The following is a 19,371-nucleotide window of genomic DNA, read 5'->3' as shown; positions in this document are numbered from 1 at the left end:
AGCTTGGATGGCGTGGACAGGTACAGCTGCCCATGTAGCTTCAACACGATACCACAGTTCATGAAGAGCAGTGATTGGCGTATTGCGACGAGCCAGTTGCTCGGGCACCATTGACCAGACGTTTTCAATTGGTGAGAGATATGGAGAATGTGCTGGCCAGGGCAGCAACCGAACATGTTCTGTATCCAGAAAGGCCCGTACAGGACCGGCAACATGCAGTCGTACTTTAACCTTCTGAAACGTAGGGTTTCGCAGGGAACGGATGAAGGGTAGAACCACGGGTCATAACACATCTGAAATGTATCGTCCACTGTTCAAAGTGCCGTCAATGCGAGCAAGAGGTGACCGAGATGTGTAACCAATGGCACCCCATACCATCACGCCAGGTGATACGCCAGTATGGCGATGACGAATACACGCTTCCAGTGTGCGTTCACCGCCATGTCGCCACACACAGATGCGACCATCATGATGCCCTAAACAGAACCTGGATTCATCCGGAAAAAAATGACGTTTTGCCATTCGTGCACCCAGGTTCGTTGTTGAGTACACCATCGCAGGCGCTCCTGTCTGTGATGTAGCGTCAAGGTTAACCGCAGCCACGGTCTCCGAGCTGATAGTCCATGCTGCTGCAAACGTCGTCGAACTGTTCGTGCAGATGGTTGTTGTCTTGCAAACGTCCCCATCTGTTGACGCAGGGATCGAGACGCGGCTGCACGATCCGTTACAGCCATGCGGATAAGATGCCTGTCATCTCGACTACTAGTGATACGAGGCCGTTGGGATCCAGCACGGCGTTCCGTATTACCCTCCTGAACCCGCCGATTCCATATTCTGCTAACAGTCATTAGATCTCGACCAACGCGAGCAGCAATGTCGCTATACGATAAACCGCAATCGCGATAGGCTACAATCCGACCTTTATCAAAGTCGGAAACGTGATGGCACGCACTTCTCCTCCTTACACGAGGCATCACAACAACGTTTCGCCAGGCAACGCCGGTCAACTGCAGTTTGTGTATGAGAAATCGCTTGGACACTTTCCTCATGTCAGCACGTTGTAGGTGTCGCCACCGGCGCCAATCTGGTGTGAATGCTCTGAAAAGTTAATCATTTGCATATCACAGCATCTCCTTCCTGTCGGATAAATTTCACCTCTGTAGCACGTGATCTTCGTGGTTTAGGAATTTTAATTTTTTACTGTAAATGGAATCTGCATTTACAGTTAAGTCGCAGAGCATAGGGGTGGAAAATTTCCGCCAAGATGTATCGCCCGTGGCCACAGGCTTTGTGCATATCGTTTGGTTGCAGTGCTCGGCGGCGTTCAAGGACACGGCAGAAGGCTCACAGTATGGGCGAACTTTCCGGCGCGTCCCGCTGTGGCGCTGCCAGCGAATCTCTGCCGTGTCGAGGTCATGCCCGCAGGGCGTGCACGAGGAGCAGCTGCCATCCAGCTGGACTAGGCTGGACCGAGCTCGGCATTCCGACCGTGAGCCTCGTTCTGGTTTCTACAGGGCAGGGAGGCGCTGTGTTCAGCTAATGTGCGCACAATGCAGCGCTGTACGAAATGTAGTGTAGCATTCAGTAGTCTCATGAAAGTAGAATTTTCATACAGTTACAGAACAAGACATGAAGCCCTAAAATGATATCGTCACGACGTAATCCAGTAAGTTAAGCGCGGCTGTAGTTTCCATATTCTCACAATACTACGCAATACGTCGATTATAGATATGATTCAGTTCTATTTTGGCTTTAACCCAAACTCATCAACATCCTACGAGACATTCATTTGACTAATACAGAAATAAATTAATGTAACTTATTTCATACAAAAAAACGAATATGATTATTGACACACAACGTACAGTCATACTGTAAATATGTTCATTCCACTAATCACAGTCCAAATTGTCTGCCCGTTATCTTAGATAGGTTTTTCGCTCAAAAGACAAACAGAAAAACCTCGCAAATTCATTATGCATCACTGTAAGTGTTGATATAAGAGCTGTGAGCTCCAATTTCCAAGATCTTTCACCATCTATGTGCACAACTGTTCTCTTTTCGAAAAAAACTGAGAATACTAACGGCACGATAGCAAAGACGTTGATCGTTGCCAAATCTTGAGTGCCCAGTAAACGGGATATTCCATCTCCAAGATCGTGCACACAATGTGCTTTTCATATGTGACTCCGCCAAGGGTGTATCTTTTTGTGGAAAACCTGCGCTGTCAGAGACAACATCCGTGAACAACTTTGTACTGTTGTCTGAGGTCGCCATCGACTGCAACTGTCTGTAAACAGTGTTGGTTCGAGAACATACTTCCACAAAAGCGATTTATCATTTGCCACTCCCCCCCCCCCCAATACACTTTCATCCGCGTCAGTTTTGCCACTAACTGTGACATCCACTGTATACAAACCTAGCGATTGGACGACCATGTCAGCTTGATGCCCCAAGTGGCGGCTCGTGTCGCTTGGGCCATAAACCTCAGCTGGCTGTAACATACGATAGAAGGACTGCAATGCTACAAATTATTCGGATATTCAATGTCGGGCAACATCAATTCGCGAGCGGCCATAATATACAGAACCAGCTCCTCCCTGCTGAGTACAAGAGCCACGCCTCTGTCCGCCATACGTCGCACGGGCTAGGGTTAGGTTGGGCAAACGTCCACCGCCATTTGTAAATCAGAGCTTGGAAAAAGGTTGCCTAGATTTATGAGTTGGTATGCTCTGACGATCGAGTACAAGTAATTCGAAAATCGATTTTCCAGTCTTTAGGTAATGATCCTTCTACGAGCGAGCTGTTCTATATGACTGCTAAGTATGGAGTTACTGTATCAACATACTCTGAAACGAACCTGACTTGTATACAATTTGGAGACCCAGCCATTATGAAGTGATTTAAGCTGCTTCGCTACACCGAGGATATCTACTTCTAAGTTGCTCATGTTGATAGTTGTTCTACATTCGAATTCTGGAATATTTACTTCGACTTCTTTGGTGAAGGAATTTTGGAAAACTGTATTTAATAACTCTAATCCGTGACATCACAATTGTTACCGCGCAGTGAATGTATTGATTCCGTCTTTCCACTGATATACTTCACGTACGACCAGCATCTCTTTGGATTTTCTGCCAGATTTCGAGACAGAATTTCGTTGTGGAAACTATTAAACGCCCTTCGCATTGAAGTTCGCGCTGTGTGTTTGTGGCTAAGACTATATGAATGTGACGAACTGTGTAATTATGGATGATAGCGTCACGGACAGTGCATTAAGTGTAAAAACGAGCGATGTCTACGTCATGTACTTTGAAAGAGAGGACATGTCAACAACGGTCGTATACTGGCGTCTTGTGGTTTGTTAATCACCACGGGGTTAATGATACAGCTGTGCCGGAACTTTATTTGCGTTTCGCCGGAGAAGATTAACCAGCGGAACTGCCTGTATCCTGCTCTCATCATCGTAACCCGCCGACATCGTGCAGCCCAACGCAACGCTTCGTATGCAACAAAAAGTTAAGAGATTTCGCCGAACGCTATCCACTGACCTAGAAACTCTATTAAAAGTACAAGAATTACAGACTCTATTTAAATAAATTCTTTGTTTAGTTTACGTTTCCTTTCTGCTAACGAAAATAAAATTACAATCAGTGAATTAAAAGTTGCCTGGTAGTCATTGTTGAACACCAGTAAATATAAACTTCTTTCTCTCATTAGAGTTAACTCTCCTTGCATGTCAAAATTATTGTAGTTATTTTATGTAGTTTTATGTATTGTTATGAGACTAGATATATGACAGTGACTAATAAGAGTATTTTGTCGCGAAATATGGCTTCGCGCGAAAATTACGGCGACCGCCATAATTGCTTGCGCTCTGACCAATAACGTAAAAGCTGCTATTCCCGTATTGGTGCATTTCGTGACGTGAGCGGGAATTATAAATGTCAGCTATCAAATCACGTAGGGACTGTTTACCCAGTAATAAAAGTTTTTGATATTGTATTGCTACGAGTCGTAATATTAAGAGACACTGGTTATACTCACAAGTGGGTAGATGTATGGCGAAACCCCCCAGTGCTCATGCGATTATTAACAGTATTGTGTGTGATTCACGAAATTTTGTCACTTTTTCTAATTCATTTCAGATATTGTCTTAGATGTCTTTGAGGTTTCGGAGAATATATACACAATTTTGTTGGTTCAGGTTAATTTCAGAGCAGTTTCTCGTGAATATTAGAGTTTTCAGTTGATAAACAAAGTGGGATCGTGACCAATTGAGAAGTATAACAAAGAGTGTGGTTTTCCAACTAGAATTTTGGATGGCTTCACAGTTCAGATTTTGATAATTATTTTTCCTGTGGGTTGAGGTCATCACACACTCTACTGGTCGACGTCGCAGGCTACGTCTTGCTGCATCAATAGTGTCCTCATCATCCACGTACTGCATCCCGCGGAGTGAACCCTTCATTGAAAGGAACAGATGTAAGTCGGATCCGGACTGTAGACCGTATGAGGAAGAACAGTCCAATCAAGTTCTGTGAGCTCCTCTCGGGTGCGCAGACTTCTGTGAGGCCTTGAGTTGGCATGGAGAAGCAGAAGTTCGTTTGCGTTCTTGTGACGACCTACATGCTGGTAGCACAATACACTTCAGAGCAGATCGTTGCACCGTGAGGGAGGACACCAAACAGGATAACCACTTCGGAGTCCCTGAAGACCGTCGCCGTCACTTTACCTGCTGAGGGTGCGACGCTGAAGTTTTTCTTCGGAGGAGAGGTCGTGTGGCCCCACTCCATGGATTGCAGTTTTGTTTTCGATTAGAAGCGGTCAGCCCATGTTTCATTGCCTGTAACGATGTTCGACAAAAATGGTCACGATCAGCCTTGCAGCGCTCAAGCAATTCCCTTAGATGGTGCTTCGTTGCCCTTTGTGGTCTTCTGTTACGCGGTGAGGAATCCAGCGGGTACAGAGCTTTGAGTACCCCAATTGACGGACGAGTGCATCAGCGCTACCAACAAAGACGTCCACTTGAGCAAGGAGGTCTTTCATTGCGATTCGTCGATTACCTCCGCACGTTCCAATATTGCAGGAGTGGCAGCTTCGTACGGCCTGCCGGCACGAGCGAGATCGGACGGGTCGGTGCGACGTTGTTGCCATGATGGCAGACACTTCTCACAGCGACTCACCATGCATCTGTTTATCGCCAAGTCTCCGTAGACATTCTGCAAGCGCACGTGAATACCTGCGATGCTCTGGTTTTCTGCCAAAAGAAACTTACTGACAGTTTTCTGCCTGGGACGCACCACCGTTAAAGACGACACTCTGAAGGCTACAATACTACAGGGTGATTCAAAAAGAATACCACAACTTTAAAAAAGTGTATTTAATGAAAGAAACATAATATAACCTTCTGTTATACATCTTTACAAAGAGTATTTAAAAAGGTTTTTTTCACTCAAAAACAAGTTCAGAGATGTTCAATATGGCCCCCTCCAGACACTCGAGCAATATCAACCCGATACTCCAACTCGTTCCACACTCTGTAGCATATCAGGCGTAACAGTTTGGATAGCTGCTGTTATTTCTCGTTTCAAATCATCAATGGTGGCTGGGAGAGGTGGCCGAAACACCATATCCTTAACATACCCCCATAAGAAAAAATCGCAGGGGGTAAGATCAGGGCTTCTTGGAGGCCAGTGATGAAGTGCTCTGTCACGGGCTGCCTGGCGGCCGGTCCATCGCCTCTGGTAGTTGACGTTCAGGTTTCATAACTAACCTTTTTCGTAGGACTCTCCATACAGTTGATTGTGGAATTTGCAGCTCTCTGCTAGCTCTGCGAGTCGATTTTCCTGGGCTGCGAACAAATGCTTGCTGGATGCGTGCTACATTTTCATCACTCGTTCTCGGCCGTCCAGAACTTTTCCCTCTGCACAAACACCCATTCCCTGTAAACTGTTTATACCAACGTTTAATACACCACCTATCAGGAGGTTTAACACCATACTTCGTTCGAAATGCACGCTGAACATAGGTCGTCGATTCACTTCTGCCGTACTCAATAACACAAAAACCTTTCTGTTGACCGGTCGCCATCTTAGCATCAACTGACGCTGACGCCTAGTCAACAGCGCCTCAAGCGAACAAATGTACAACTAAATGAAACTTTATAGCTCCCTTAATTCGCCGACAGATAGTGCTTAGCTCTGCCTTTTGTCGTTGCAGAGTTTTAAATTCCTAAAGTTGTGGTATTCTTTTTGAATCACCCTGTATGTAATCAGTGGAAGTACGCTGGACAAGGTAAATTGACTCATAAGGTTCTACGTCGGAATATACACTACTTGGCCATTCAAATTGCTACACCACGAAGATGACCTGCTCCAGAGGCGAAATTTAACCGACAGGAAGAAGATGCTGTGATATGCAAATGATTAGCTTTTCAGAGCATTCGCACAAGGTTGGCGCCGGTGGCGACACCTACAACGTGCTGACATGAGAAAAGTTTCCAACCGATTTCTCATACACAAACACCAGTTGATCGGCGTTGTCTGGTGAAACGTTGTTGTGATGCCTCGTTTAAGGAGGAGAAATTCACGTTTATGACTTTTTAAAGGTCGGACTGTAGCCTATCGCGATTGCGGTATACCGTATCGCGATATTGCTGCTGGCGTTCGTCGAGATCCAGTGACTGTTAGCACAATATGGAATCGGTGGGTTCATGAGAGTAATACGGAACGCCGTACTGGATCCCAACGGCCTCGTATCACTAGCACTCGAGATGACAGGCATTTATCCACATGGCTGTAACGGATCGTGCAGCCACGTCTCGATCCCTGAGTCAACAGATGGGTACGTTTGCAAGACAACAACCATCTGTACGAACAGTTCGACGACGTTTGCAACAGCATGGACTATCAGCTCGGAGACTATGACTGCGGTTACCCTTGATGCTGCATCACAGACAGGAGCGCCTGCGATGGTGTACTCAACGACGAACCTGGGTGCACGAATGGCAAAACGTCATATTTTCCGATGAATCCAGCTTCTCTTTACAGCATCATGATGGTCGCATCCGTGTTTGGTGACATCGCGGTGAACGCAGATTGGAAGCGTGTATTCGTCATCGCCATACTGGCGTATGCCCGGCCTGATAGCATGGGGTGCCATTGGTTACACGTCTCGGTCATTTCTTGTCCACACTGACGGCACTTTTAACACTGGACGTTACAATCCAGATGTGTTACGACCCGTGGCTGTACCATTCATTCCAGCCCTGCGAAACTCTACATTTCAGCAGCATAATGCACGACCGCATGTTGCAGGTGCTGTACGGGCCTTTCTGGATACAGAAAATGTTCGACTGCTGCCCTGGTCAGCGGATTCTATAGATCTCTCACCAACTGAAAACGTCTGGTCAATGGTGGCCGAGCAAGTGGCTCTTCACAATACGCCAGTCACTACTCTTAATGAACTGTGGTATCGTGTTGAAGCTGCATGGGCAGCTGTACTTGTACACGCCATCCAAGCTCTGTTTGACTCAATGCCCAGGCGTATTAAGGCCGTTATTACGGCCAGGGGTGGTTGTTGTGGGTACAGTTTTTTCAGGATCTATGCACCCAAATTGTGTGAAAATGTAATCACATGTCAGTCACACTGGACTCGCATTCGGGAGGACGACGGTTGATTCCTGCTTCCGGCCATCCTGATTTAGGTTTTCAGTGATTTCCCTAAATCGCTCCAGGTAAATGCCGGGATGATTCCTTTGACGGCCGACTTCCTTCCCCGTCCTTCCCTAATCCGATGAGACCGATGACCTCGCAGCTTGGTCTCTTTCCCCCAGAAACAACAACAACAACATGTCAGTTCTAGTATAATATATTTGTCCAATGAATATCTACATCTACATCTACATCCATACTCCGCAAGCCACCTGACGGTGTGTGGCGGAGGGTACCTTGAGTACCTCTATCGGTTCTCCCTTCTATTCCAGTCTCGTATTGTTCTTGGAAAGAAAGATTGTCGGTATGCTTCTGTGTGGGCTCTAATCTCTCTGATTTTATCCTCATGGTCTCTTCGCGAGATATACGTAGGAGGGAGCAATATACTGCTGGACTCCTCGGTGAAGGTATGTTCTCGAAACTTCAACAAAAGCCGGTACCGAGCTACTGAGTGTCTCTCTTGCAGAGTCTTCCACTGGAGTTTATCCATCATCTCCGTAACGCTTTCGCGATTACTAAATGATCCTGTAACGAAGCGCGCTGCTCTCCGTTGGATCTTCTCTATCTCTTCTATCAACCCTATCTGGTACGGATCCCACACTGCTGAGCAGTATTCAAGCAGTGGGCGAACAAGCATACTGTAACCTACTTCCTTTGTTTTCGAATTGCATTTCCTTAGGATTCTTCCAATGAATCTTAGTATGGCATCTGCTTTACCAACGATCAACTTTATATCATCATTCCATATTAAATCACTGCTAATGCGTACTCCCAGATAATTTATGGAAGTAAGCGCTTCCAGTTGCTGACCTGCTATATTGTAGCTAAATGATAAGGGATCTATCTTTCTATGTAATCGCAGCACATTACACTTGTCTACATTGAGATTCAATTGCCATTCCCTGCACCATGCGTCAATTCGCTCCAGATCCTCCTGCATTTCAGTACAATTTTCCATTGTTACAACCTCTCGATATACTACAGCATCATCCGCAAAAAGCCTCAGTGAACTTCCGATGTTATCCACAAGATCATTTACGTATATTTGGAATAGCAACGGTCCTACAACACTCCCCTGCGGCACACCTGAAATCACTCTTACTTGGGAAGACTTCTCTCCATTGAGAATGACGTGCTGCGTTCTGTTATGTAGGAATTCTTCAATCCAATCACACAGTTGGTCTGATAGTCCATATGCTCTTACTTTGTTCATTAAACGACTGTGGGGAACTGTATCGAACACCTTGCAGAAGTCAAGAAACACGGCATCTACCTGTAAACTCGTGTCTGTGGCCCTCTGAATCTCGTAGACGAATAGCGCGAGCTGAGTTTCACACGACCGTCTTGTCATCTCCATTCCTTCTTGGTGCAGCAATTTTAATGGCAGTAGTGTACATAAACGTTGACCCTAATACGCAGCTTTTTATTTCCATTCCCTCGTGATGATGACAGGTGACACAGAGAGATGGAATGAATGTGCAGCTGCCCAAGAACGCAGCGACTGGCTTCGATGTGGCCGCCCCGTTGGTGAGGGCAGGGGCGGCGCGCAGCCAGTGGGCAGGCGGCGCTTCCCCGGTGCGCCGGCCGCCTCCGCCGCGGCCGGGCCTTGCCCACGCCGGACGCCGTGATCCAGGCCGCGGCGCGCGGCGTGCCAGCGCCGTGACGTCACGCGGCGGCGCGGCCTTGGCGCGTCTGCGCACACGCGACTCGACCCATCTGGCGCGCGCAGTTGGCCGCTGGCGGCGTATGGCACTCGCGCTACAGCCGGAAATGGCAGTGGCAACGGCGCAGCATAGTGCTGCGAAGTTGTTCCAGGCCACCTTATAATTCTTTTATTGTGCTACAGCTCACCTCTTAGGGAAACTGGAGCAGATACAATGGGTGCGAGGGAGAAAATCTGTCCTCTACCGGAACAGCAATGTATTCTGTTCAAATAGGAGCGTCCCCCTACCACATGAGAGGCTGCCGTACTTGTAGAACGGTTTCACAAAGGCGGCCGTCTGGGCAGCGCTGCAAAATACGCTCAGCAGAACGCTACTCACACGTGAGTTGGATTCTAAGCCCTTTCTTATTCTCGTGGGAAGGATGAATTCTTTCAAAATGAATTATAAATGCTACGAGCAAAATACACGACAAGGAAATAATTTTCTTGTAAAGGAAGAAGGAATATTCCGACCAGGGCGAGACATTCAGGGAAGGATTGCCAGCTCCGATGGGGGAAGGACGGCGAAGGAAATGGACCGTGCCATTTGAAATGAACTATCCCGGCAATCTCCTTAAGCTATTTAGGGAACCACCTGGTAGCCGGAGGGGGTGGTCCTCCCGAATGCACGACCAGTGTTTACTGCCTTCCTCGGTAATTTTCATGTAGAATTTGATCCTTGGCTAGTGTACAGTGTGGAGGTACGTACTCTGGTGCAAAGGTCTTTAACACACCCTCATCTAATATAAAGCAAGTAACTGGGAATTGCTACCATACCGAAAGAAACTCAAATATTTTTCCTATTAGCCTCTCCTTCTACAAATTATCTGGTTGTTTAATTTCGAGGACTGACAGCTATCGTTGGCTGCTTTGCAAGTAACTATATTTGTTGTAAAGTAACATGACAAGTAGTTTGTGTATTGTTAATACAACGTCCCACCAGACTCTCTCTCTCATATTAACATTTCAAAATATTAAGAATTACTTTCTTGAGAAAGTATACATACTAACACATCAAACAATATTTAGAAGATGGTACTGGCAGGGTTTTTACCTTATTCTTTGTGTCTTATTTTCCTGCTAAGTACTGCGTAAATAAAGATCATCTCCGTAGCCAAGGTGAAAAAAAAGGAGCGGGGAGGGGGAGGAGGGGAGTGGAAAGGTCAGTGACGCACGACTGTGCGGTGGCGCTCGACTCAGAGGTAAGTCGGTTCGAATCTTGCTAGTGGATGAAATTTTCAGAGCCAATATTTGGCCGGCAACGAGAGAAGAGGTGGTGGCGTTAAGGTTCCTGACCACCAGTCCTTGTGCCAGTGTCCGTTATTAAATTCCAGACCTCATCGCAGTGTCTCATGGAGTCAGTGCATGTTACAGTGTTGACGGTAATCCGTCAGTCGGATAAAGACGTTATACTATGCGGTCCGCTTGATGCTGTTCCCGAGTAAGCTATATGCCGGCATCGGGTTTCACCATCTCTTTTTTCTCATGATCATGATGGTGATGATCATCGTCATCATACAACACAAACATAATGCCACACTACAGACTCACCTACAATCCACTCATGAACATGCGACACAATTCGCAGATACCCCCAACGAAATCGGTCAGTGTGCGCGGAGGAAGAACACCATTTCCGACTGGCGGTTGACCCCAATCGATAGGATATCCTAAATAACATCTTTTTTGCGTAAAAATTTACTTTTCTCATGGAATAGAGCTGATATTTTCATTACTGACGCAATTGTCATTATGGTCCTCTGTTTTTTTACTCACATTCTTCAGCGTGCACGGAATTTAGAACGCTACACTCGACACGAACAACTGATAACTGACGTCACAGACCAACTTGCCACGGGGCTGGTGGCTAATTTATACACTGGCCCGTGATGCGCCTATAACGAGTTGCCCTTGTGTAATAGGCCTTAGGAATAAAAGGCAGCGAGAGAGAATTATTGGCCGGATATGAAAGATGTCGAGCATATCGCAGCTACTTATTAGTGCTAAGCCTGGATACGATTCTCAGAGTTCTGTGTGTCCACTCGTTCTCACCAAGCCGACCTTAAACACATCAAAGTGGAAGAACATACACAGGTCGCAATGAAAACGAGATACGTAAATTCTTGCAAATTTGCTGTTGTGTAATGAGTTGATGTTGACCACGGACATTGTAACTGGCACCGACAAGGACTGACCAAACCAGGCGTGCTCGAACAAATTTTGACTCCAAATTGTGGGCCTGTAGAACTTGCTGTACACGCTGTGATAAGGCAGCTGATGTTATGTTGTCGAAGGAACAGAAATCTAACGACCTTACACGTATCCCACTTTCAGGTTTGAAATATCTGACAATGAGAGGAAATAATTTAGTAGATTGCTGGTATCGATCGAAATGATTATAAAATTCACTTAATTAATGCCTTCGGTAAGAAGCTCTTGGCACATTATTAACAATACATTCTGTGTTTGTCCTTGCACAGCTAAATTGATATCATAGACTTTCTTAACCATTTTCGATGTGCAGTCCATGGAACCATAGCTGTGGCTGTGTCACACAGCGTGATAGCCAAATGTTCCTTCTGCCGCAGTCACTTTTAATTCTTCATTGCATAAGACAGAGAGAATTTGTAAAATTTACTCACAAAATTAAAAATGGAGTAGTTAATAACACTAGTATAAGATTTCAATATTACAATATTCTGTTAACATACCTCATGTTGCAATAGGAAACAAAGTGCCCATTTTCGATGATGTTGCAGCAGCTGTTGAACACAGTTTATGTTTCTTATTTCTCACGTGCTGTAAAATGTCTGAACTTCCACCACGTCCAATGGAAAATGTGTCGTGGCAAGTTGTGCAATAACTTATTTTGGTACTTTCCAGAGAAGGATACTTTTCCTTGAGTTTAGATGAAAACATGTACTTGCGTTTAGGCCTAATTTGAAGAAATGTTGTATCGCAGTAAGGAAGAGAAAGATTCTGTGAATACTGAAAGTGAATATAATACTGAAATGAACAACAGCACACGCACTTCTTAAAACATTCATCACTCAACAGTCATCACTGAGCTGAGTTCGGCACAAGAATGCACAGAAAATAAATAAGACCTGTCGAAGAAACAAAACATGTGGTTAAATTTAAACCTTATCAGCTAAGTCATGCAGTGTTGCTGTTTGAAAGTAAATATTAATATAGTTTAGTGCAGTGGTGATAGAGGAGGCTTCGATGGGGTGGAAGGAGGGTAGGCGATTGTTGACCATCGTAGTGTTGTGTGGAAGCTTGCAGGAACTTTAACAGAAACCTAACAAAAATAAATAAAGCGATAACCTAGAAAATAAGGTAATTCTACGGCGTATTTTCAGAATTACAGATCCCAACATTTTCAAACAATTATACACAAGTTAAATATAAATCAGCGTTATTAATTTATGGCATCAAACGTATATACGAAATTTTAATATACGGGACATTCGTGCGTCCCGACAAAAACTACGGGGACGCCAGACGCCGGGACCACAAAAGAGTACTGTCCCGTTTTTTACGGGACGTGTGGTAGTCTTGCAACTGCACACTTCAACCCATCTTCCAGTACCGTATTTTCGACGGCTGGTGGTGACACTCTGACTGCACCCTACTCCATTTCAGCTGTTGCCATCCGTCTGCTCGCCAGAGTCAGTCGAACAATCCTCCAGTCTTCCAGCGGTCTTTGTTAGGAGCTCCACCGGGAAAGTCCAGTAATGTCACGTACATCCAATAGCCGTCATGTGTATAAATCATTATTCATCTATAAGAGTGGCTTTTATCTGTAGCGAAAATTGACCTACACAAGGATAAAATTTTTGTCAGTGTGTTCCATAGGAAATACTAGAGTATCAGTTTAATAACGTTCGTTTAAGGTGTTCATGGCATAACGTCTTCCATTTGAATCAGTTTATTTTCACTGTCGTTTTTTAATGTGTAGCTGGTGCCTCCCGAACCCATGATTCATATTGTACAGTCTCGTGCGTCTCTCAAGCCGCTAGAAGAACCGTGTGTCTGACATTTCCTGTTTTGGTCCAGATTTAATAAGGGCTGGCTATTTACTTCAAACGTACGAATAAAAGTACAGGCTGAGCACAAAGTCTTGCCCTGATTATAAAAATTTATAACAGAATAACCGTTTGAGATTATAAGTTAAATTTTATGCCGTTACATAGGTTAGTGTTACTAGTTGTGACCAATAGATGGCGCTAGTGCTCCACAACACCAACGCGGTCTCTTAGGTCACGTTAGTTGCTGGCGAAATGGCGCCGAAGCAGGAGAAACTGCAATGTGTGCTTTGTTTTCACGAAACGAAATCGCCCATCAGTGTTCAGCGTAAATTTCGGGCTTCTTATGGACGCAGCCCTCCTGATGTTAAACTAATAAAGCGATGGTCGAAACAGGCAGCGTTGAAGATCGTCCTCGAAGTGGCAGGTCTCATGTGAGTGATGCAACTGTTGATCGTGCTCGGCAATCGTTTCACCAGAGTCCGTCTAAATCAACTCGTCAAGCATCACGTGAATTTCAAATACCGCAAGCAAGTGTGGTGAAGATTCTTCATGAAAGGCTTAGGTTGCATGCTTACAAAGTGCAAATTGTGCAGGCCTTTCAACCGAATAATTTGCTCACACTTGCTGAATTTCCAACTGAGATTCTCAACAGGATTGATGACGCTAACGATTGCTTAAATCGCATATACTTTACCGATGAATCCACCTTTCATGTCAGTGGAATGGTAAATAGGCATAATGTCCGCACATGGGGTTCAGAGTCTCCACATGCTACTGTACAATTACAGCGAGACAGCGAAAACTCGAATGTTTGGTGCGGCCTCTTGCATAACAAGGTTTTTGGACCGCTTTTCTGCGCGGAAAAATCCATTACCACTAACATTTACTTAGACGTTTTGCAACAGTTCATTGCCCTACAGTTAGAAGAATATCAACCATGGATAATTTTACAGCAAGATGGAGCTACCCCCCACTGGACTTTGATAGTGCGCGATTTCCTGGATGAAACATTGCCGGATCGGTGGATTGGAAGGAACGGTCCAACACCCTGGCCAACCCGCTCTCCAGACATTACGCCCCTTGAATCTTTTTTCTCGGGCTATATCAAGGACAGAGTCTTCGTCACACCAGTTGCTGACGTCGACGAACTGAAGGCTAGGATACAAGCTGCTGTGGGTACTGTGACAGAACACAAGTTACGAAACACCTGGCGGGAACTGGAATACCGCCTCGACACTCACCGAGCTACCAAGGTTCACTAACGTAAGTGGTATTAAAAAAAACCTATGTAACGGTATCAAATGTAAATTATTACGTCAAACGGTTATTCTGTAACAAATTGTTATAATCAGGGCAAGACTTTGTGCTCACCCTGTAGGACATTAGTTACTTTGTTCGTGAATTGTACTCCAGAAGTTCCTGGTGCAACTTTGATGCTTTAGACGGGACAAGTGAACCTTCTGCTAAATATTTTCACAATCGTGTCTGTTGTGACTTCTGTACCGGGAGGATGAAGGGAGGTATACATACTGCTACAAAACATTTAGACGAAAAACTGTGCAGACTGATTGTGGGAAGGACTAACAGTACAGCAAACAAAGCGGTGTCAATGCTTCGTTATATACGAGGAGCCGGCCGAAGTGGCCGAGCGGTTCTAGGCGCTACAGTCTGGAACTGCGCGACCGCTACGGTCGCAGGTTCGAATCCTACCTCGGGCATGGATGTGTATAATGTCCTTAGGTTAGTTAGGTTTAACTAGTTCTAAGTTCTAGGGGAATGATGACCTTAGAAGTTAAGTCCCATAGTGCTCAGAGCCATTTTTTTTATATACGAGGAACATCTTAGTAAACACGTCTTACATAACGCTACACATCGTGACTTAGCTCATTGCTTGAAAAACAAAAGATAATAGTTAATGGAAGGAACTTCGCCTGCTGCATATCGTTATGATGCTTATAGTGCAACAAAAGTAATTACTGTGTTACACTGTCCAAGAAGTAAACGCTTCTCTTGGCTTTCAGTTAAGGCACCTAAAAGTATGGGCTTATACCGCTAATGAAAGGATATTTGTATGACCTACAATGGGAGCATAGTTTCTATAACTATACAACAGCAGTTACTGTGTCATTTCGGTCCATTTCACGTAGTTAAGTCGATTAGTTCCACTTAAGAGGTGTCTTCTGCTCACGTCGTAACAATTACGAGAGAAAATATTCCTCTCTTAACGACCTTGACATTAAACGGACGTAGAACATTCGACCATTAGTCGCTCTCGGTTCATCTGAACCAATTGAACTCATCCTCTCTCCATTTGCAGTCATCTTCACGACGTATTCTCCGTTAGTTTTCACGAGAGATAAAAAGTTTTGCCTTTTTAAAAGTACTTGTGAAGAGTTTCATCTTAAACTTTTGAAAAAGTTGCTCGAAACTGTCTTTAGAATTCATAAAAAATAATTAATTTCGAAGTACCTAATTATCCTTAGTTCCTTCAGTACGCGGCTCCCAAGATCAAAACAGCAGAAACGAACAAGTGGAAGGAGAGGCGAAATATGATCTAAAAATGTATGTGCGATGAGAAAAGTAGAAATGTTAACAGCATGCAGACTGCATGGTTACCAACTGACAATGCTATAGGATACGTTGTTGGTACATAGATGAAGTGTCCATCACCTCATGTTAATGGTAGATTTTATTGCCTTTGTTCCCTTTCGTCTTCGCGTCCATCACTACAGTTGTATTATGCCCCATACAGATTTCTGTTCACGAAGCGTGAAACTACATTCTTGAAGACCGAATATCTTCTTCTGTTTAAAGAATTTAGTAGCAAATGGCTTATTGCCGTCGACGAGATATAGTGTCCATTCATTTCCAAATTTCATTTCGGAGTTTGGCGCATTTTAGCGTTCGTTCTTTCCACCCAAAACCCAGCGAACTGGGAATGGGGCGGATGGTTTCCCAGTAGGGTGTGTCCGAAGTGATTACCGATTTCGGTATTTATCTTACAACTGAAATCTTTTTCGGAACGAGGGGATTGGAGCTACTTTTTTGTGGAGCAATACAGTGATAAGACAAAACATTATGACCTTCGACCACCGCGACGTCGGATTCCGCCAGGTGTCGTCGCAGGCACGTGACGTGGAAACAAAAGTGCGCAATCGGAGAAGACACGGAAGGGGGATCACGATAGCGAAAATATAGGCTGCAAATGGGGAAATCCACTGAGATAAGCGACTTCGACACAGGGCTGATTATTATTGATTAATAATAATAATAATAATAATAATAATAAAGAACTGTGAAAGAGTATCTCGAAAACGGCGAAACTGATCGAATGTTCTCGTGCTACTGCCGTGTATATCTACGTAAAGAAGTAGAACGACAGTGAAACTACCTCTAGGCGCTGAATGGTTGGACGTCCATGACTCTTCAAAGAACGTGGGGTTCGGAGGCTTTCTGTAAAGTAGGATAGATAGTGATTTGTGGCATCTCTACCGAAAGAGCACAATGGTAGTGCACACGCAAGTGTTCCGGAGCACACCGTTCATAGTACATTGTTGAATATCGCAGCAGACCACCCCTACGTGTTCACTTGTTGGCCAACGACACCGTCAATGACGACTGCTCTGGGCACAGGACCATCGGGACGCGACCGTCGATCAATCGAAACCTGTCGGCTCTCCGGGTGAATCACATTTTTGCTACACTAGGTCGATACTCGTCTCCACAAACACTGCCATCAAGATGAACGGCGGCTCGAAATGCCACGGAAGCAGGCTGGTGGGGGCAGTATTATGATATGGGAGGCATTCTCCTGCCCTTGCATGGGACCTGTGGCAGTAACCGAAGACAAGTTGGCAGCTGCAAACCATGTGCATCCCTTCGCGCTTGATGTTTCCCAGCCGGCCATTGTGGCAGAGCGGTTTAGGCGCTTCAGTCCGGAACCCCGAGACTGCTACGGTCGCAGGTTCGAATCCTGCCTCGGGCATGGATGTGTGTGATGTCCTTATGTTAGTTAGGTTTAAGTAGTTCTACGTCTAGGGGACTGATGGCCTCAGATGTAAAGTCCCATAGTGCTCAGAGCCATTTGAACCACTTGATGTCTCCCCGACGGCGATGTCTTCTTTCAGCAGTGTAATTGTCCTAGTCTCGGACACAGAACGTGCTACAGTGCTTTGAGGTGCGTTATATTGGACTTACCTTGGCGAATGGGCAACCAAATTCGCCATCATCATGTACGCGAATCAGCGGCCCGTTATTTACGCGAATTACATGACCAGTGCGGCTATTGAGCAGGTGATCATAACGTTCTGTCTCATCAGTTAGTCCACGAACCCACGCGAATTGTAAATGGTTGCGAAAACACACTTGACCTCTTAGCCACAAACAATCCAGAGCTAATAGAGAGCATCATGACTGATACAGGGATTAGTGATCACAAGGTCGTTGTAGCTAGGCTCAATACCGTTTCTTCCAAATCCACCAGAAACAAAAGCAAAATAATTTTATTTAAAATAGCGGATAAAGTGTCGCTAGAAGCCTTCCTGAGAGACAATCTCCATTCCTTCCGAACTGACTATGAAAATGTAGACGAGATGTGACTCAAATTCAAAGATATAGTAGCAACGGCAATTGAGAGATTCATACCTCATAGTTTGTTAACATCAAGTATAGATTTAAGTGTCAGAAAGTCGTTTCTGAAAGTATTTGTATGGAGTGTAGCTATGTATGGAAGTGAAACATGGACGATAACTAGTTTGGACAAGAAGAGAATAGAAGCTTTCGAAATGTGGTGCTACAGAAAAATGCTGAAGATTAGATGGGTAGATCACATAACTAATGAGGAGGTATTGAATAGGATTGGGGAGAAGAGAAGTTTGTGGCACAACTTGACTAGAAGAAGGGATCGGTTGGTAGGACATGTTTTGAGGCATCAAGGGATCACAAATTTACCTTTGGAGGGCAGCGTGGAGGGTAAAAATCGTAGAGGGAGACCAAGAGATGAATACACTAAGCAGATTCAGAAGGATGTAGGTTGCAGTAGGTACTGGGAGATGAAGAAGCTTGCACATGATAGAGTAGCATGGAGAGCTGCATCAAACCAGTCTCAGGACTGAAGACCACAACAACAACAAAATGGTAAGAGATGGAACTGATCCCCCATGGTACACAAAACAGGTCCGAATGCTGTTGCAGAGGCAACGGAAAAAGCATGCCAAGTTCAGAAGAACGCGAAATCCCGAAGATTGGCTAAAATTTACAGACGCGCGAAATTTGGCACGGACTTCAATGCGAGATGCCTTTAATAGGTTCCACAACGAAACATTGTCTCGAAATTTGGTAGAAAATCCGAAGAAATTCTGGTCATATGTAAAGTACACAAGTGGCAAGACGTAGTCAATACCTTCGTTGCTCAGTGCCGATGGTACTGTTACCGACGACTGTGCCGCTAAAGCGGAGTTATTGAACGCAGTTTTCCGAAATTCCTTCACCAGGGAAGACGAATGGAATATTTCAGAATTTGAAACACGAACAGCTGCTAGCATGAGTTTCTTAGAAGTAGATACCTTAGGGGTTGCGAAGCAACTCAAATCGCTTGATACGGGCAAGTCTTCAGGTCCAGATTGTATACCGATTAGGGGTACAGTGTTCTTCAGTGATTCTTTCCCCCCTCCCCCCCCCCCCTCCTAGGTAGGCAGTTGGAGACGGTTCACTGAACTATTAGCGGTGAACATAGTCGTGTCCAGTGGTCGAGTCTAGAATCATTCTGCTATTATGGAAAGTAGTTGGATAACCACAGAGCTTTTGTATTGTTGATTTCAGAGTTGTAAGAAGTTTAAGCGTGACTCGCGCGTCAAAGCGAGATTGGCGACCTATATTTAGAATAATCGGTACACTCCGATTAAAACTACTATGTGATTTACAG

The 19,371-nt window shown here is 45.0% G+C and overlaps 1 protein-coding gene across 1 annotated transcript in view; it reads left to right on the top strand.

Annotated features, from left to right (window-relative positions):
- Window positions 1-19,371, top strand: part of LOC124777273 — a 208,420-nt gene that overhangs the window by 54,643 nt on the left and 134,406 nt on the right. The window lies entirely within an intron of this gene.

The sequence above is a fragment of the Schistocerca piceifrons genome, chromosome 2, assembly GCF_021461385.2.
Source record: "Schistocerca piceifrons isolate TAMUIC-IGC-003096 chromosome 2, iqSchPice1.1, whole genome shotgun sequence".
Taxonomy (NCBI): Eukaryota; Metazoa; Arthropoda; class Insecta; order Orthoptera; family Acrididae; genus Schistocerca; species Schistocerca piceifrons.
This window is presented reverse-complemented; position numbering and strand designations above follow the sequence as displayed.